The sequence below is a fragment of the Lissotriton helveticus genome, chromosome 4_1 (assembly GCF_964261635.1).
Source record: "Lissotriton helveticus chromosome 4_1, aLisHel1.1, whole genome shotgun sequence".
NCBI classification, from domain to species: domain Eukaryota; kingdom Metazoa; phylum Chordata; class Amphibia; order Caudata; family Salamandridae; genus Lissotriton; species Lissotriton helveticus.
The window spans coordinates 542,235,283-542,257,364 of record NC_136063.1 but is presented as its reverse complement, the minus strand read 5'-3'; the positions used below and the strand labels follow the sequence as shown (position 1 = coordinate 542,257,364).

General features: G+C 41.2%; 1 protein-coding gene across 1 annotated transcript in view; it reads left to right on the top strand.

Moving 5' to 3' along the window:
- CRISPLD1 (cysteine rich secretory protein LCCL domain containing 1) overlaps positions 1-22,082 on the top strand; it is a 313,945-nt gene that overhangs the window by 57,644 nt on the left and 234,219 nt on the right. The gene's annotated exons all lie outside the window — the stretch shown is intronic.

The following is a 22,082-nucleotide window of genomic DNA, read 5'->3' as shown; positions in this document are numbered from 1 at the left end:
TCTCTGAGTCAATGACATGGAATAAAGTTGAGGGCTGTTAGCTGTTTCTACCATTCTGTAATGACAGGTGACTGATTGGATGGGGTAATTCAAAGGAATTTAGTGTTTTGAGTATTTCGTTTCAGGTGATTGGATTCTAGTCAATTTTGAGTTTTCTGTAGAGTTTTGTTGAGGGAACTGATGTCTTCTGGGGTGGAGACTTTTGAATAGAAGATTATTTTGTGATGTTGGGGTTGCCTTAAATATTGAAGATGGTTTTCAAATCTTTGAGAAAGATTGAAGCCCTGATGAAGCTAAGAAATATTTATTAAACGTGTTAGCTCTGATTTTCTTTAAAAAATGTTTTAAAAAAAGATGAAACAATATAACAGGTTATCTTGATGTGATTTTGTGGTACTATTTAGGTGAAGTAAAAGTAGATATAGACACTTGGAGGCCGATTATGATTGCGTTTTTTCCGCATCCGCTGCGGAGCCTTCAAAGACCCCCCGCCAGATTAGGATGCTTGGGGGTCATGAAGACCGCCCGCCGCTTTTCCGCCGCGGTCGCCTTCCAACTGCGGCGCAAATGCTCTAACATGTCTGGCGGTGTCTATCAGACACCGCCAGGCATATTAGGATGTCTGCAGTTCCATGCCTTTCCACGGCGGCATTTCCGCCGTGGAAAGGCATACGGACTTTTGTTTGGGGGCCCGTTGCGGGCCCCCAGGGGTGAAGGGGGGGTGGTGGTTGCACATGGGGGGTACCTATGGTACCCCCCCTGCCTTTGCGTGCACGAAGCGGCAGGCACCGCGCCGTGCCTGTCGCTTTGTGCATGCAAATGCACTGCTTTCATTTTTTACATTGCGGCGGGTGCTGCTTCAAGCAGCACCTGCCGCAATGTAAAAAATACAGGATGTGACCGCCAGGGTGGCGGTCACATCCTAATTTGCACGGAGGGACCGCCGCTGCCCCTGCTGACGGTCCCTCCTACTCTGGGGTGGCTGACGGACGCAGGTCCATCCGCCATCCTAATCGGCCCTTAAGGCCTTAATTATGATGTTGGGTATGGGAACCAACCGACCGTAGGTTGGTGGTTTTGAACACAGTATTATGATGCTACCTCGATGGTGCGGTCGCAAAATCCCATTTCTTTCTGGGAGCTTCTGTAAATCCCTGAAGCATGTAGCAGGCACCTCATGTTGCCTGCCACACTGTGCAGCAATTTACAGGGGGGGTATCATAGGTTTCAACAACCTGAGAACCCTGAGGGATGGGCACCCAGGGTCACTTTCCCATAGGCTTCCGTGTCAGAAAGCCCGACGTGGAAAGCCTGTCAGATATCAACATCATAATCTTTATGGCTGAAAACACATTAAGTAAGGGATTATGTGGTGGTTTCCAACTGCCATCGGAAGCCAGCCAGAATGTCGGCCAGTTTAATATCCGACCACCTACATTGTAATTAGACGGTCGGACTTTAAACCATGTGTGTTGGTCAAAAAGCCTCAGACTTGCAGTCAGAGGCTTTCCCACCTACATCCTTAGGAGGCCCTTAATTCCTCTTTTCTTAATTTTTTAATTCCACACTTTACACTTTGCAGAGCCATTTTTCACTGGCCGAGTTTGCTTCCAGTTACCTCATAGATGTTTTGTGATATTGCAACCAATTTGAGTTGGGTAGCTGAGGGTTAATCAAAATTTCACACTTAACATGAAATATACATATTCTTTAACCTTCCAGGTGACTTCCTTAAACCAATACGTGTAGTGAGACTTGATTTTTCTTTTATTCCTTTATTTTATTCCTTTCTGGAAGGAAGCTATAATTTTGGGACTGTAAATTCTCCTTCTAAAATGTGTTCCTAGGAGATTACTAATGGCGGGCACTGTCAGGTTACATATGAGGTACCACCATTCAATGTCTCATTTGCCAGTTATATGTCTTGATGTGATTCATTCTGGAACAGGTTTGTTAAAGGTGTATGGTGGATCTAAGCCACAGATAAGTGGATTTCGGATGCATTCATCATACTATTGATGAATGCATCCGACTTGGACAAGCCTTGGCCCTATGGATTGTTTTGACTTCTGATTTTGGGTAGAGACATTGACATCCCTGTTACAATTTATTTTCAACAACATATGGTAAACCATGTGTGGCTTTAAATGCTTTCTTTTTATGCAGAAAACGGATTGGAGGCCAGCTTGAATGAGACCAGGAATTTCAATTTATTAAATCTAATCTTAGGTAATTGATGCTTGAGGACATTTTAGCTCAATCAATCAATCAGGAAATTGTAAGCGTGCTACTCACCAGTGAGGGTCTCAAGGCGCTGACGGTGGGGGGTACAGATCTGTTTAGCCGAAGAGCCAGGTCTTGAGGGTCTTCTTGAAGGTGTTCAGGGAGGGGGCGAATCTGATATCTGCCGGTAGTTCATTTCAGGTCTTGGCTGCAATGTGAGAGAAGGATCTTCTGCCTGCTCTGGCTCTGTAGATGCGCGGGGTTTCGGCCAGTGCGAGGTTGGAAGATCAGATAGGTATATATGTTTTTAATAGCAATCATATAAGTGTGCTATAAATGTGTACTTCCATCAGTAAAGCCATAACTTACGTCATAAATATCAAGCTTCGAAATCTAAATAGCTATAGAAAAATTGGTGAAAATGGTTGGTCAAACACATTCAGGCCACATGTAAGTGCTACAGTGTGGCATGCCAGGAAGTTCAAGGTTGTGATATGAAAAAGCCCCCAAGTATCCAAAGCTCCTGTCTGACTTGTGCCTCAAGTACAGTGGGTCAGGTACTCAGGTTGCAACAATAGCAATGGCAGATTTGTTCAGTGTGAATACATTGCCTGCTTTTCCTCACTGAACATGTTCTGCAGTAGCAACTACTAGAGAAGCTTGAGGTTAATATTTGGGTTTCATCAAGCCCTTATGGTGATTGACCTTTAGAAGGTGGCAGATGGTAAGTGTTGAGAGACACTCTAAAAGGAGGGAATCATAGCTGAACCAAGAGGAAGAGTAAAGAGGAAAATAGAGGTGGGCAAGATACTGAGAGGATTTGTCTTTTGGGAAGATGCAAACCTATGAAGTGTGCGTAAAGGTTAACATAGTCTGGTACAGTCCATTGATATAACTGACACCACTGATCTTGAACAAAGTGCGCAGAGACCAACTAGAGAAGCAACTCGCTGTTATATCCGCACATTAAGAACATCTGTGAAAAGGCTCTTCCACTTTGTGCCTTGTGTTGTGCATTGCCATGATCCTAGGGGTCGTATTAAGGCCAACATCTCTTTGCAGTGCATTCCTCTTTTGTCAGGCTTTGGGCAGTTGTGAAATGTTTTGGTGAGCTACAATCTGTTGTTATTACTTGTCCCACCAGTTGCTCTGTTCTCTGTGATTTCAAGTCATCAAAGTGATCAGAAATTGTACAGGAGTAAGGTCTATTGATGATAGGTCAATGCCATTGTTTGCTAAGGCCCCTAAAATGGTGGACTCTGGACAAGGGGTACAAAAAATCTATGAGATTGTGGCCCAAAATTGGGTGCAATAATTGTTGGTACATTGGTGGTATAAAACCACTGACCGTGGTTTTCTTTACAGCACTACATGTGTACAAGTATGCAAGTGGAGAATAGGGTTAACAGGGACAATCTTTTACCATCTGAAGCAGCGTATGCAGACAACTTTCTCATCGGTGGGTCAGAGGAGAAGGTGGTGAAAACCCCTGCAAGAAATCCAAATGTATTTTTTATATCTCTACACGAGAGAAACCAAAAAAGAATATAGTCTACAAGAAAAGGAAAGGCATACCTCCATACTGTGAGACCTAGAAAAATTGACTTAGAACCCAAAGACTTTCATGGGTGCTTGACTTCAGACATCAGAGTTAATACTTTGAGTGGGACCTTCTAGAAAGAGAGACTGGATGGGAGAAGTAAGGTGTAAGCAACACAATAATAAACCAGGAAAGCCAGAAGGTGATTGTTCTCCAGATTGTCTAACTGACTGAAAGACCGTGAACAAAAGTCACCATAACCATAGTTCATCCTCCCTATGAGGTGTTAGACCTTTAATGAAATTCCAAAAGTCTCATGTTCAAAGATTAAGAGAGAGAGAGTCTTAAAATGCCCAGGTCAGAATCTTTTTTTACTCTCCTTTCAAACAGTAAACTGCTGAACACAGATGACTGAGACAGAGCTCCTGAGGCTATATCATTGCAACCAAGCACCGACTGTACACTGTAGGAATACAGAATGTCAACCTGAACACTGAAAATTGGCTTTAAAGACCACCACCCACCAAAGGAGATACATTCTCACCACTGACCAAGATGCTACAGATAGCAGCCCAGGTGTTCCACCTATAGTTAAGACTGACTACAGGAAACATAAGTGGCAAATGTACAAAGCCATTGGTGCGCTCTACTAACAGACATAGTTACCGACTTTGGAACTGGGGAAAGCAGGTTAGAGTACCTGCCTCAGACCAACATCCTGTGGTTGTGGGCAAACCAATCAATCTCCCCTGAATCTGAAAAAATGGATCTGACCTTTTGTGATGTAATATACTGCTCATGTGATGTGCTCTAATGCCAAATTTGTGCTATATAAAACTGCAAAAAATATATTTTGGAGCAAACTAAGAGCTAAATATTACATTGTCATGGAAGGTGATGATGATGTTTTCTCATGCATAATCATTACTCAAATTGAGCTCAACTTTTAGTTAAGCCTTTTAAGTGTGTTTACTGGTGTGAACTGAACTTTAAGTTTATGGATTTGACAGTGACGTAGCTAGACCATTTGCTGCCTCTGGTGGTCCCTGCATTTGCCGCATTAAGAGTAGGGGGAGGCCGCCACCCCCAAAACCCGTGCCATTTGGGGTGGACCAGATCCCCAACCCAGCCCCTTTACTAGACCACTGTAATTTGAATGCAATTTCAATCCGCATTTAAAACTGAAGATACACTGATATTTATCCAATTGGAAAGCACATATGTGTCCATACCAGCCATGGTGTGTATGTTATTAGCTTTATTGGCCAAATCCACCAAACGTGATAATCTTGAGATACTGTCTGATGGTAGTTTGAAATCTGTTGCATTTGGAAGGATTAGCGAAATGGCAGCAAAATCTCAGAACATACCCAATTAGTGAGACAGTGTAAACCTCAATATCCTTCTATGTCACATTAAAGAATTCTAATAGAAGTTGGTCAATCTTCACAATTTAAATGTTAGCTTGGTCAAATACATTTTCAGTAGGGAAAACTGTCCGAATTTCAATATCTGACAATGCAGAAATCTGAACTTGACATGTCAAGGTCATGAATACAGTATATAGTAAGTCTACAAATGACATGTGAATTTTACAAAACACTATTATCCACTTCGTCACAACTCTTTTGGTGATGGCTCTAGAGTGATTGATTATTTATGGTCTGTCAGTTGCACCTGCTACATGAGGGAATCTCTTTGCCTGCTCCGTATTATGGACGTGGGTGCACAAGAAAAGAAGCCAGTAGGGGGCGCACTGACAGTGCACCCCAAAGAGGGGACACACTGTCAGTGCGTCCCTCGAAGGTAACCCTCTGGAGGGGGCAAAAGGGATCCCATGAACCCCACAGACCTCTCCCTGCAAGCGGGTGCACTGCACCCCCCTGAAGGAGATCTCTGCCTCTCTCTCTCTATAGTGCAGATGGATGCTGCCTGCACAATGAAAACCAGATCAGCTGATTAAAGCATGCACTCCATATCTCACTGAATGCTCTGCCCCCAGGGCTACGCAAAGTTTGTCGCTTCCCTGAGGGTGGTGCATTCATTGTAATGTTTGCGTCTGGCGCTCCTGTTTAAAGGTGCACCATGGCACCATAATGAACAGTGCGCCCAATAAATAACATGGACCCAGGCCTATCAATTTTAATTGTATAGGGTAAAGACTAAGCTTTACAATCAGAGAACAGGAAAATATGTTAAAGAGTGTGATGAAAACGCTTCAGTGTGGGAAGTTTTAAATTGTTTTGTTCCTAAAATGAAGTCTGGTCAGGGTCATCTAATCGGCGGGAAACTGAGTTCATAAAACCCACACAAATATAGTACTGTATGCCTAACTCAAAGTGATCCCACATACAGAACTTGTTGAAAGGATTGCTGCTATAACAGAACCATTTTGTCTTGAACTCGAACCTTCCCAAGGATCATTTTATTCAACCTTATTTTCTGTTGGGTTGTTCCCCTGCCCTTACAATCAAAACTTCTGATTGACATCCTATTTAAAAAATATTGTAAATTAAAGTGGTGACTGAGACAAGAAAGCATATAGGGTGCAATTCCTTTTAGTGTAGGCATCGAACTCATCACCAAGCATTCAGGTGATTGTGGGAGAGGACTAGAGGACCTAGCAGGTGGAGGGAAAGAAGAATTCTTCTCTTCATTAGACCCTCGTTTGTAGAGATTATGCTGATTTCTCCAATTGGGGGAGGAGGGGGCTATATTTATCCTAGCAGTGTATTATCTACTTTATATTGTGGACTTGCCTTGTTGTACTTTGTAGTGTCCCTTGATTGCTGTTCCTAAGCACTGCTGTTATTGCTATTTTTGTTGTGTTGAGTTTCTTTCTTTCTTTCTTTCTTTCTTTCTTTTTTCTTGGAGGGATTGAAGATATGACTGTTCACTTCCTCTTCTGAGAGGGTGTAGTGACTCTCCTATATGCCCAATCACCTTAAATGAGCCAGATTCCAGAAGACTATGTCTCGCTTCCTTTCTTCAACTTCCATGAGTACTCCTTCTTTCATCTTCTCTGGATCTCATCCCAACCCTAAGACCTTGCATCTAATTAAGAAATTTCTTCTAAATTTATTGGATAGACCCTTAGCTATGTTCAGTTCAAAGCAAAGTTTATTTGCACTAGATAGTACTTAAACATTTAAAAACTTTATAAATACAGCTCCTAAAATGACAGTTCTGTTTTTTCAAGACACTGGGCATTTTTTGTCAATATTGTTGACTCAATATTTTATTTTTTACATAGCAAATATGTGAACTCGGTATTTTTGTAGACAATATTTTTGACGCTATATTCTGGTGTTCTCTGTCATACAACCCAATAAATTACTTATTCTAAAATAAGGTTTTACCATGATGCCAAGTTTGTGCAATTCTGCTTTGAAGTTTTTGACTCTTCTTCAGCATATTTGTTTAGTTCACTTCATGCATTAACCTTCCTGGAGGTTGTACGAATTTAATTTGCACAGCTATTATTTATAGTCTAATGGTCTGAAGTTATATCTAGCTATAGCACAATTTGTTGTTATTGGTTATTTACTGTCCATTTTTATGTTGTATGATAAGTTTTATGTGACAAACATTTACAGAATATGTTTGCAATGACCCAGTTATACTACCAGTTTGAACTAGTTTTCCTGCATCAACACTGTCCGGTAAGAAGGGATCCAACAGGTTGCTGAAATGCAAATAAAAATACTTTAACTAATAGAAGTGTTCTTTATTCACTGAACTTCATTCTCCGAATGTGCTATGGTCACATACATTGTCTATAGGCCACTGGTCTTCAAGTCCTTTGCACAAACTCCTGCGCAGGATCACAAAGCGCAATCTTTCAGATGAGGCATGAACTAAATTGGATTTGCCATCGCAAGTTATTCCTGAATTACAGTGAAAGTTTAAACAGTTACATGAGAAACCGTGTGTCCAAACTACAGGAGATTTCAATCACAAATATCGAGGCGAGCAAAATAACTACAACTGTCTTGCAGACTTTGTAGCTTGAGTCTTGGCTTCTCATAGTCTATATAGTGATATGAATACTGGAGTGAACCCGGTAAGGCTCATGGACTGTTCTTCTATTAAATATGGAAGCTGATCCATCGACTCCTTGTTGCATTGATCACAAATTTGATTTCACTCATAATTTAAACAATTTCATACATATTGCAGAGGTTGAACAAAATCTTTTTGGTAATTAATTGCTGGGTTTCTGTCTTTACAATTACTAACTTTCTTTTCAGCCCAGGCACTTCCTTTCTAAGGTCTGTCAGGGTTGTGCTAATTATGTATTAAAATAAAAGGAACTAGAACTATCTTTTTAACAGCTCACTTTATTCTCTTATTCATACATTTATAAAAATTCTCTTTTACAGTCAAAAACAGAAATAAAAAACAGTGTCCTCTCAGTACTGTATTCGAAACTCAGTAAACTATGTAAAGACATTCTGGGGCTTTTTAATACACCTAGGACTCTAATATTCAAGTAACAATAATGCCATTAACCAAAAGTTATTTAAATAAATATGCGCTGCAATGCAAAATCGTTATCTAGTTTAATTTTTTTTCATTTGTTCAAATTGTCAGGGAGTTTTGCAAAAAAATACATAAAAAAATTCCTATATTTATCCTGGTTCAGCCCGTCCATATATTAAATTCTCTAATATCCTCAAAGGGCTTTCAAGGAAAACACAACTATAAGTTAAAGTATATATTCGTTAAACATGAGAGACTTCCCATGTTCATGCATTTTGTGCTATTCCAGGCTGTTAGAGTGATTGTGTCATGAGACTTTGGACCACCTCTTAAGCACACTTACGTACTCAAACTAACAACAAAATCACCTTTCTCATGATTGTCTCATGTAATGTACATAACGAGGTTGAAATATTTTTTCGTACTAGAACTAGTGGGATAATTAATTTAAAAACAATTACCATACCAAAAAAGGTAAGTATAAAAAAGCTCAACTATTGAGTGTCACCACAACGTTGCTTACTGGTATTAACATGTGAACCTTTTGGTAAATAAGAATTATCCAGGACACCATAAGCGAAATACTATTGATACAAATTGCATCTAATATTAGTCATCTCAAAAAGACAGCCCTGCGCAACTACTGTCCTGTTATTAACTACAGGCATAGGGTGATTTAGATGGTAGCACACAAAAAAAAAGCAAAGAATTAAAAGTATAAAATTTATAGGTAGACCAATAAATGCAGATCTTGAATTCTTGCAACTGTGTAATTAAATGGTAATATAATGATTGTGATGTAGATCTCGTGTGACTACCTATGCTCAAGTTTGATACATCTGAGAGGGTTTCATGAGTTCTCTAATTAAGGCCCAATCAATTATGTTAAAAACCTTAAAGATGCAATCTCCTGATGGCGTATTTAGCAAAGCTTATTATCTAGCTAGTTTTTCTCATAAAACAAAACCAAATCAAATTAAATTTGACTGACAGGGTATGGGAGTATTAGAGCTTAGTCTTCCCAACCAGAACGATTCAAAAGTATAAAAAGTATATTTTCTTGACTCACCTTTTAAGGCTTACCATGAGCAGCAAATCAAACATTCAGAGAAAGGTGCATGAGATTTTTTGCCAAATCAATTAAAAAGCAATGCATTTAAAGAAATTAAGAACTTAGAGGTCAAACCAAAACAAAAGACATTATGGGCCCCATTATGATGGCTGGCGGATGCACCGTATCGGAAAACGGGACCGACCGCCAGAGGTACTGCGGTCCCGCAAGGCTAATTAGGATGCGACCGCCACCCTGCCGGTCTCATCCAGCATCTTTATTATTGCGGCTGGGGTGCTGTAAGCAGCATCCAACGCAGTGTTAAAGTGGCATGTTGTGCATTGATATGCACAACGTGACAGGCACCACACAGTGCCTACCATCTCATGGGTGGCAATGAAGGTGGGTACAATAGGTACCCCCCAAGAGCAGCCACCCCCAACACCCCCAGGGGCCCACAATGGGCCCCCAAAGTGATTCACCATATGTGTTTCCATGGTGGAGTCTCCATAATGGAAAGGCATACCCACCACCAGCATCATAATACTTTGGATGCCGGTGCCTGCAATGCACCACCACCACCATATTGTGGACATTTTCTGCCTGGCCGGCAATCATGCGGATTGCTGACCGGTGGATAAGTGGTGGATGGACTTTCTGTCCACCGGGGTACCCCTCCGATGGTAATATGATAGGGTCTAAATATAGGTGTGATGGCGGGCGGATCCCCACTGCAGGCCAGGCGGTGGCGATCTGCCCGCCATGGTAACAGGCCCCTTAATGATTAAAAAGCCACATGAATACATTTGGATATTGGGTTTAAAATGCATTAAATAACATCGAACCACCTACGCAAAGCTATGAAATAATGTGTTTTACTGTACATCTTTGTGAGTAGTAGAAATTCTGTTATAATGCCTAAGCCCCCTTGTGTACTTCTGATCAGGACCAAGTTAGGTCTACTAGTGAGGAGTGCACACAAGCTGACAGATTTTGGAGTTTTGCTTCGTCCAATTCTAACCTTCATACAGGGCATTTGGTAATTTGTTCAGTGGGCTAAGCTGCCACTACATGACTGGTCAGTCAGACTAGAAGCGGAATATTCACAAATTTAGCAACTCAGTGAACGCACATTGTGCAGTGGTGAAACATACCCAACTGCAACACTATTGAAACAAAATGACAGAGTAGGGAAAAATATTTAAACTTAAGGGTACTGTGTCACCTGTGATAACTTAACCTATCCAACACGGCACTTCTTCTAACATAACATTACCAACCAAGCTGCCTTACTGTTAAAGAAACAAAAATAATATTGAACCAGCAAGTTTTTGACAAATATAAATATTTAATAAATATGTAAAATGCAAAATGGCACACAAAGTGAGACATCTGGATCATAAATTAACAGTATATGAAATAAAATCTGAGCATTTCATGAAATGTAGTGGAGAGCGTAGTTATTTCATCTATGTGAAGGGCCCTTTTAAATTTGATAGTCATCACCAGGACACATTTAGCTGTGGTATGACTGTAGTATGACATATTTCTTGTGGCCCATGACTGTGTCACTAACTCAGCAATGTAGCCACAGGACCACCTTGCCCAAAACATGGGTGCGGGATAAATACAATTTACTGATTTACCAATCACCCAGACTCCAATGGCTAGGGGATGAACACTGATTTCTGGTCTCCCCAATAACTTGGACTTGTCAACTTGCACCAGTCTCCATGGCTTGCTACTTCTCAGTATTTGCTAAACTACTGTGCTCTTAATTACTTTCTTATACTTGCAGCTCAATCGTTCCTCTGATGCGCAGTGCATCTCACTGTTTCCCAGCACTTGGTCATGGAACTTGATTGATCACCACCTCATGTGGCTTGGTGTATTTAGGTTTACTGTACTCCCTACCTCTCTATTTCTGTTTGTACAGAGCTATGCTCATAAAGCACATGTCCAAGGACACACGTTGTACCACGCTTGATTCTAACTGCATCTCATCTGATCTCCTGCTATCTCTGAAGATGCCCATGACCCGTTTGCTAAATTCTCTAATACTCTGTCCCGCCAGACACAGAGTGAGACTCTTGCTAAGCCTCCTCAGTGATACTAGAGGTCAACCCACCCCAAGATGCATAATGTAAAAGGTAACACACATCCAAAATGTAAGGTCTTGCAGCTTGGGAAAAAAATTGAGGGGTGGTCCATTACTGACATTTGTTGAGTGCACTGTTACCATCTTAATGGATTTTGGCGCTAAGTTACTGTTGGAGATCTGTGGATAGTGAAAGCTTTGTGCTTTTTATAAGCACATGAAATTCTATGTAGCCCAGTGTGGCTTGGATAGGCAAATCGTGTTAGTTTAGGAAACCAGGCAAGAAAGTTTTTTGATGGCTGGAGTGAAAAAAACTATTCAGCAATACAAGAATACTTACAACACTGAGGTACTTTACCAATGTATCCTGGATATGTAGGATATTAAAGCACCTGTGTCTGGACACTGTTTATACCTCAATACTATGACTAAGGTAGCCATTAATGAAAATGGGGTAGCCCAAAAGGATACGGACCTGGGTCTATTGCGGTAAGGAAAACAATGGTCCAGAACCTATTTCTTTCTATTAACCAATTCAATCAGTAAATATTCAAGCATTCTTAAATTCATGGGCGTTCCTTGTGTTCGCACCAAAGCAAAAAATATATAAACTCAGTTGTTTAAGCTAAACCAAAACAAATGTATCACTACAGCACCAATATTCCAAACGGAACATGGAAAAACATCATTTTATTTCTCACCATGAAATTATTATTATTTACAAATTACACATTATATTTGCAATAAAAGGTTGCCCAATAGGAGCGTGCACAAAAAGAAGTGATTGAAGAGAAGTGCAGTGAATCAAAGAAAGAGAAGAAATTCAAAGAAATATACAGAATATTTTACAATAGTTTCAATAATTATGGTATTTACAATTTCCATAACATTGTCACCTGGCCCATACACAGATAAACAATAACTAATCTCTAAGTTATGTCAACACAGCAGTCATGTCAATTGTGTGCACTTTTTGACTAAATGCTGGGTCCAAGGTGAATCTAATATTGTCGACGTTTCGACTCGACTTAAAGGCGTCCGGTGAGTTAAACCTGGACCATGCGAGTCTTCATCAGGACGTTCAAAAGGACGGGCAACCAAGGGTTAAGGATGACCCTAGAAAAATCAAAAGGGGGGGGGAATATAAGTTACCCCGCTGTAGTGATATATTACAAATGGAATTAAAAACACCAGGGGATGATTGCTTACCCAAGGGTGTGCAGACTAGGCTGCTTGTGTCTCGTAATCAATCAAGACAATAATGTGCAGAATGTAGGCTGCTTGTGTCTCGTATTCAATCAAGACTGCATCCTGCAAGACAATAATATGCAGAATGTAGGCTACTGTTCGTAGTGCCCCTTCAGAATTGAAGTAGTAAGGATGTCCCGTGGGTATAGCCCAGGGCGTTACCTTATATTGAGGGTGAGTCCAACATCCCTCACGCTGTGGCAGTTCATATGGGCGTTCTCTTTATCCAACTCCTTTTTCTAAATACAACGTATGGCGATTCTAAGGGGAAAGGAGGGTAAATAGTGTAAACCCCCAGGGTTAGGTAGTAACGTCTTATAACCCCTTGTTCCCCGAATTACCTTTCGTGATGCAACTCAGTGCCTCAGCGCTCCTGTCCTCCGTGGATCAGGTAGCAGAATCTGGGGAAAGTAAGAAAAGCTTTAAAAACCCGAGTTGTTGATCCAGTAATATGCCCCACTCATGAGCCCCAAAGATAGAGTCTCTTACCGCTGCCTATCAACTAGTACTCCGCAGATTGTCCAGTTTCTCCGTCTCTAGCCACATCAATGAAAACAGTCATGTGGCGCATGCGCAGTAGCCCTTGTTCTAGAAACCCCGGGACCAAAAATGGAAAATTGTAATATATCACTACAGCGGGGTAACTTATATTCCCCCCCCCTTTTGATTTTTCTAGGGTCATCCTTAACCCTTGGTTGCCCGTCCTTTTGAACGTCCTGATGAAGACTCGCATGGTCCAGGTTTAACTCACCGGACGCCTTTAAGTCGAGTCGAAACGTCGACAATATTAGATTCACCTTGGACCCAGCATTTAGTCAAAAAGTGCACACAATTGACATGACTGCTGTGTTGACATAACTTAGAGATTAGTTATTGTTTATCTGTGTATGGGCCAGGTGACAATGTTATGGAAATTGTAAATACCATAATTATTGAAACTATTGTAAAATATTCTGTATATTTCTTTGAATTTCTTCTCTTTCTTTGATTCACTGCACTTCTCTTCAATCACTTCTTTTTGTGCACGCTCCTATTGGGCAACCTTTTATTGCAAATATAATGTGTAATTTGTAAATAATAATAATTTCATGGTGAGAAATAAAATGATGTTTTTCCATGTTCCGTTTGGAATATTGGTGCTGTAGTGATACATTTGTTTTGGTTTAGCTTAAACAACTGAGTTTATATATTTTTTGCTTTGGTGCGAACACAAGGAACGCCCATGAATTTAAGAATGCTTGAATATTTACTGATTGAATTGGTTAATAGAAAGAAATAGGTTCTGGACCATTGTTTTCCTTACCGCAATAGACCCAGGTCCGTATCCTTTTGGGCTACCCCATTTTCATTAATGGCTACCTTAGTGCAGCTTGTCTGCGAGGGTTGTATTTGTCATATGTTTGTTGTTTAAGAATTGACAATTTGTGTATATGGTTGTTTGTCCTGTGTCTCTTAAGTGTATGTAACAGACTATGTCTGATAAAGAGACTTTGTCATATAGCGAGGACTATATTGACAAACTCTTAACGGAGGAAGGAGGTGGGACTTTCACTAGTAGTAATACCATCACTAGTGATCTGTCATTGAATGGAAAGATATCCAAGCTTGAAAGACTTGAAAAAAAGCTAATTCGTACGCGATTGCACGGTCATACTCTGGCAAAATATCTCCGCTCGAATGTGATTCCTGTTGGATTACAGGTGCGGAACGAGCCAGCTATTTTTCTGGAGAACCCAAAATTTAAGGAGAACTTCAGTTTCGTGTCCAACACATGTTCAAGACATTGGATGGTGTTGGGCATTGAAACTGCAGTGGATGAGGTAGAAAGACTCACCAGAGAAATAGCAGAATTAAGAAAGGAGATTATTGATGATAAAGCCCTTGTAAATGCTAAGGAGGCTTTAGAAAGGCTGGAAAAAACGATCAGGGAATTCGATATATACACCCAAAGTACTAAATTGGAAAAAGTAGCGAAGGATATCAAAGTCTATGACAAAAAACACACTTATCCCTACTTACAGGAGGGATATTACCTAAGAGATCAAAGGGGAGGGTTGTCAAGTAGAGGCAGAGGGGGATACAAGAGGTACAACACCTTCTCTGGTTCCTCATTTGGCAGCAGCTCAGACAGCGACTCCGAGCGTCCTAGCACTAGTGCCGGAGCTGGGTCTACTACCTCAGCCCAAAACTATCCAGACCAACAACCTTTTTTGGGCGAGGACCAATGGTGGGGCCCACCCGGGAGAGGACGCCCCTGGGGCAGACCCAGGGGGGGCCGATCTACAACCTGGAACAGAGGTACGGGGAGAGGGAAGAAGCAGACACGCTTCCAACCAGACTCCCATGGCGAGATCCAGACAAGACGCCAACATTACAGGTGGTGAAGCATAGACCAGAGAATCCTATTATAAACATATCTGACTATCAGCTGACACCGGCTGAACAGGATGTTTTAACCAAAGGTCTATCATTTGTTCCGACCTCGACACCTGATAAATTCAATTTAAAAATTGAATTACAACAATTTTTCAGAAAAATTCGTCTCAAGCATTATTTTCTGAAAGTACCTCACAATCCTGTTTTTTCGGGCAGTGGATTAAGACCACCCTCTAAGTTCAGCCCGCCGACACATCTGATGGACCACAAAATTATGGCGTATGAGCAAGTGGTCTCACGGGATATAGAAAAAGAGGTGACTAAACGTCGATATGTTGCTTATAATATAAGTCGACAGGAGAAGAACGCCCTGGAATCCTTAAAGAATAACAAAGACATCGTTATAAAGCCCGCCGATAAGGGCGGGGCGATAGTAGTTCAGAGTCTGGACAACTATAAAGCTGAAATTTTGTCTCAACTGGCGGTAGAAGGAAATTATACTCTCCTTAACCGGGATCCCACCAAGGAGATTAGTGTGGCTATTGCTAAATTAACAGATAAAGCACTGAAAGAAGGGATAATTACTAAATCTGAACATCAATTCCTTAATAAAAAGGATCCGCGTTTACCAACCCTCTATACCCTCCCAAAAGTTCACAAGAACATGGAGACCCCCCCTGGAAGGCCCATCATTTCAGGGTGTGGGTCCTTGTTGGAACCATTAGGTAAATATGTGGATGTGTTTTTAAAACCTATCGCAATTTCTACACCTACGTATATTAGGGACACTATGCATACTATACAGCTAATTGAGGGACGATCACACGATTGCAACAAATATCTGTTAGCCACTCTGGACATCTGTTCGTTGTATACCAATATTCCGCAGCAGGCAGCGTTGCAATGCATGGAGCAGGTCCTGGATAAAAGAAGTGCACCACATAGAGTCCCCACTGAGTTTATCATTTCGTTGCTTTCAATAGCTATGTCAAAGAACTTTTTCATTTTTCAAGGAAAATATTACATCCAAACTAGGGGGGTGGCTATGGGGGCCAGCTTTGCTCCGAACTTGGCCATCATATTCATGAATGAATATGAATGCACACACATCCTCAATCCACTTAACCCATATCGGAACCATATTTCGATGTGGGTTAGGTATATTGATGATGTGCTCCTCATTTGGGAAGGTGAGCTTGTGAAACTCATGGAGTTCTACGTCTGGCTGAATGGTCTATCAGATGACATTAAGTTTACCATTGAGTCAGATAGCACCTCTATTAACTTTTTGGATATAACAATTAAGATAGAAGATGGGTCCCTGTATACTACATTATACAGAAAGAGCAGTGAGAGAAATACTTTGCTGCGTTACTCAAGTCACCATCCCCGCAACCTTAGGGACAATCTGCCATTCGGACAGTTCCTGAGGTTGCGGAGAAATTGTTACAAAAAGGAAGATTACTTTGAGGAATCTGCTCTTCTCTTAGCCAGACTGTGTGAACGGGGCTACCCAGTACGATTGCTCAAGCAAGCACGTAAACGTGCTTGGCACAATCATCGTGAAAATCTACTGGAGGTGAAACCAAGGAAGACAGAGAATAGATTGGTATGTGTCACTACCTTTAATACTCACAGCAATGCTATCAAAAAATGTATAAATCGACATTGGCATCTAATTAGTGAAGAACTGGGGGGAATGGGACCCCCTTTGCATGCTTTTCGCAAAGGTAGAAATATCAGGGAGCATGTGGTTAAATCCCTACTACCTTTGAAACAACCAGTGGGTCAAACCACACTATGGGGGCTTCCACCGGTGGTGGGCCATACGAGATGTGGCACCTGTAAGGCCTGTCCCCTAACAGTTGAATGCACCGTTTTCACTCATAAAGATCGGACATATAGTCTGAAAACCCATAGCAACTGCAATACTTCAGGGGCTATATACGCCATCTGTTGCCCATGTGGTTTTCTGTATATCGGGCAGACGGTACAGAAAGCTAAGTGCCGGATTTTGCAACATATGAGTCGCATACGATGTGGTACCATAGGGGCTCCTTTGGTTGATCATTTCACACGTTTTGCACATTCAGAAAACAGTCTAAAGTGGTGGATTGTAGAAAAAGTGTCAGCCAATCCACGCGGAGGTGGCCTGCATGATGTCCTTAATAGACGCGAGTGCAAATGGATACATACCCTTGACACTGTAAATACAGGACTTAATGAGTTGGAGGAAATCAACAGACAAGTGTCTCTTTTGGGGATTTAGTATGTGTGTCATTAATTCATGATAAGACCTGTTCTACAATATAAGGAGATTTGGGGCGAGAAACGAATATGACCCTACTTTCCTCTCACGTCCTCATTGATTGGCTTTGCTTAAATATTGTTTAGGCAAGTATTTGCATATTTTGCTAATCATTGTTGATGATTAATAACGACCATATTTCATGTCCTTATTTTCATGAACAGTTAATATGTAATGTTGTGTTAATAATATCATATTGTGAACTGTGGTTTATAATAATTCAATTTTATATGTTGTTGTATTGTAATATCTGTCTCCAGCTCAGACTAATACATCACGTTTAGCTTAGCATTCTCCCAATCCAAGATGGCGCCTGCAAATCACATGTATTCTATACTATATGGCATTTATTATTAATACTGTGACGTTTTTGATAACACACTTTATGCACAGGGTAGTATTAGAGCATAACAGACTGGTTTAGATAATTTAACATAACGCGAGCACGTATGATAGATGGATCTCGTCTATCTTTTTATTGACACCGGCACGTTATAACTCTGGATATGTCCACTATTAGAGACAGATGATGATTTTTACATCAACAGGGGGATCACCTTATGGGGCTCCGTTAGTCGGGCACCTCAGTAGTATCACCGGTGCAATAGTAGCGCCCGCGTAGTCCTTTTTCCATTTTTGGTCCCGGGGTTTCTAGAACAAGGGCTACTGCGCATGCGCCACATGACTGTTTTCATTGATGTGGCTAGAGACGGAGAAACTGGACAATCTGCGGAGTACTAGTTGATAGGCAGCGGTAAGAGACTCTATCTTTGGGGCTCATGAGTGGGGCATATTACTGGATCAACAACTCGGGTTTTTAAAGCTTTTCTTACTTTCCCCAGATTCTGCTACCTGATCCACGGAGGACAGGAGCGCTGAGGCACTGAGTTGCATCACGAAAGGTAATTCGGGGAACAAGGGGTTATAAGACGTTACTACCTAACCCTGGGGGTTTACACTATTTACCCTCCTTTCCCCTTAGAATCGCCATACGTTGTATTTAGAAAAAGGAGTTGGATAAAGAGAACGCCCATATGAACTGCCACAGCGTGAGGGATGTTGGACTCACCCTCAATATAAGGTAACGCCCTGGGCTATACCCACGGGACATCCTTACTACTTCAATTCTGAAGGGGCACTACGAACAGTAGCCTACATTCTGCATATTATTGTCTTGCAGGATGCAGTCTTGATTGAATACGAGACACAAGCAGCCTACATTCTGCACATTATTGTCTTGATTGATTACGAGACACAAGCAGCCTAGTCTGCACACCCTTGGGTAAGCAATCATCCCCTGGTGTTTTTAATTCCATTTGTAATATATCACTACAGCGGGGTAACTTATATTCCCCCCCCCTTTTGATTTTTCTAGGGTCATCCTTAACCCTTGGTTGCCCGTCCTTTTGAACGTCCTGATGAAGACTCGCATGGTCCAGGTTTAACTCACCGGACGCCTTTAAGTCGAGTCGAAACGTCGACAATATTAGATTCACCTTGGACCCAGCATTTAGTCAAAAAGTGCACACAATTGACATGACTGCTGTGTTGACATAACTTAGAGATTAGTTATTGTTTATCTGTGTATGGGCCAGGTGACAATGTTATGGAAATTGTAAATACCATAATTATTGAAACTATTGTAAAATATTCTGTATATTTCTTTGAATTTCTTCTCTTTCTTTGATTCACTGCACTTCTCTTCAATCACTTCTTTTTGTGCACGCTCCTATTGGGCAACCTTTTATTGCAAATATAATGTGTAATTTGTAAATAATAATAATTTCATGGTGAGAAATAAAATGATGTTTTTCCATGTTCCGTTTGGAATATTGGTGCTGTAGTGATACATTTGTTTTGGTTTAGCTTAAACAACTGAGTTTATATATTTTTTGCTTTGGTGCGAACACAAGGAACGCCCATGAATTTAAGAATGCTTGAATATTTACTGATTGAATTGGTTAATAGAAAGAAATACTATGACTAAGGCATAACTGCTGAAACACGACAGGAAATTAAAGACTTTTTAATTTACAGGCACTCTTCACTTGGAGAATAAATTCTGTGTTTTTCTGTGAATTGGCCTCAGCAACTTTCTTTGAAATATATATGTATGTATACATATATATGTGTGTGTGTTTTACAATAAATGCAAATTTCATTACAGCTCATGAGGCTTGCACTGTAGAAAATCATGTAAATAAATACATTTTTTATATGAGATTATCACACATCTGAGATATTCCCTGCAAGTAAGTGCCCCTCGATCTGTCGGGGAGAATCCAGAGAGTTGACTCGGAATGAGTTCTGGTGGGTGTGTGGGTATTTTCCTCTACTCAGCAGGTCAATGTTTAACCTTCATGTCAACAATTGGGCACTCGCAGCCAAGAGTCAGTACAGACTCATCCACAACAAGTGAATGCAGTAGCGTCTGCTACCGAACCCCGGTGGTGAGCGGGAGCAGTGGGGTGGGGCGATAAACAAAGTTTAAAAATAACAAAAAACACATATCTGTGACGGCTCCCAGACTCCCGATAGCCAATTAGAACACTGCAATGCGGTGTTGAGATTGGTCTGAGCTCCATGGATTGGGGCTCAGCCAGGAAATGGGGGCCTGGACTTGTTCTCGACACAGGCTGTAATGCAGTCTGGGTGGAGAAGATGCGAAGTGCACATGATTGTTTGGCCAGTCCAAGAGGGACTACCAAACTATCATGTGTACCGAGAAGTGGGCAAACTACTCCTACCCTGTTTCAATGTTATAAGAGCAGCCCCACCCCAACTGCAAAGATGCAGCAAGAAGGGAACATAAAATGATAATAACATGAGTTATTATAATTTTATGTTTCCTTGACTTCACTGTTGTGAAGCACTGGGGTGACGCTCCTCTGCCTTAGCTGGGGAGACGCCACTGAGTGTATGTCAGAGAGAGCAGCTGGAGAGAGTTAAGGGATGAATGAGCTGACACCCATGCCCATCACCAATGAAAGTGGGGCAGTTGAAGAAACAAACATAAATCAGCCCTTGGTGTGTGGTCATGTTACTTTGACTCAGTTAGATGCTGAAGAAATGTACCTGATATCAAGTTTTTAAAGAACAACTTAAAATACTGAGGGGAACTGAGTGATTTCCTGAATGAAAGAGAAAAGAGTTAGTTTCAGGAAATCAGTGCTACAAATCAAATCAAAAGATACCACCAGTGCCTCAGAAAAGGAAATAAACTGTTTGCAATAGGGAATACAGTCAGGTGGTTTTCTCTAGATGATTGTAACATTGTCTCAATTCCTGAACTCTACGTATTATTTTAATCTCACTAGTGGTTTGGGCCTGATTATGAGTTCGGAACCTGTTGTGGAGGTCAGGCTAGCGCCGCACTGCGCGACTGCCTGCAGTATTACAACTGCTGTTGTCAGACCTCTGTGCCCATCAGGAATCGAGGATCCCACAGCATTAGCCCAGCGGTCAGAGGAAGAAATATGCTGGTGGTGCTGCAATGGCACTACCAAGCGTTATCGAGTTGCCTCACCACCACCCTTTTCATGGCGGTGAGCCTGCCATGAAAAGGAAGACGATGAGGCAACCTGCCAATTCAGGGCCCAGGGAGTACATGTTGGGAGGCACATCTAGTGCCCCCCTCGATTTGCACCCCCAATTCCTGCAGGAAGGTGCAGGTGGTGCTCTGAGACCAGCGTTCTTCATGGTAGGCTCTTCTTTGAGTCGACCAGACCGCCGTTGTCAGACTGCCTGCCAGAGCAGGAATAAACTCCTAATCTGGCAGGCAGTCGCACCATGTGTTTGGTGTTCCTACAGCAAACAGCGTTTTGCACTATCTGCTGTAGGACCACCAAACTCATAATCAGGCCCATACTAATCATTATATTTTATTCCTTGAAGTTTTACAGCTTTGTTTCTTTTCAGAAATGATGTTTGGGTATTCCTGCTCATGTACCACAGTAAGGTTTTCTTTGTTGGACAATTTGCAGATTGTCCAAGCTATCAACTGTATGTTTGCGATGTATGTTTGTGATTCCTCACAGAAAGTTGTATGTCAGAATATCAATAACAATAGTATCACATGATTGTAAATATTGAGGTCTAAGTATTGTTTACAAAAATACTGCTCTGTTGGGTGCAGATTTTCTATTAGTAACTCAATTTTGTCAACAGTTTTCTAAACTATATTTGTGACATGATTTTTTTGCCAGTAGATATTCCGACCATGATAGTGTGATACCATAACTCAAATAAAGCAGTTAAAAAAAAAAAAGAGAAATATTGGTTTTGACAACGTTGGAGCTCACCCACAGTTCATATCAAGACTGAGGGCCTGATGTAGAGTTTAGGGGGTGGGCTACACTTTCACAAACTGAGAGATATCCCATCTGTCTTATTAAAGTGCCTTGGGATATAATGCACTCGTAAGAAGGCTGATGAGATATGCCACATTTGTGATGTATTAACCCATTCCACCGACACTAAACCAGGCCCTGAATCTTGTCTACACCATAGTCTAACAGTCTGCTTACGCACACAATCTCTTTGGAAAAGCATTAGGCATCCATTCAACGGTATATGCAAACTGTAACTTGAATATTTGTTGTTCTGGCTATTGGTTGAGAAACTCAATGAAAATCAGACCATAAATGATAGTGCAAAGTAAAGATGAATAATCGAATAAAGACTTCTTTTGACTTGACTTGACTTGATATAATCATATTTAACCTTGTAAATATCTGTTTATTTATGTAGTTAAACA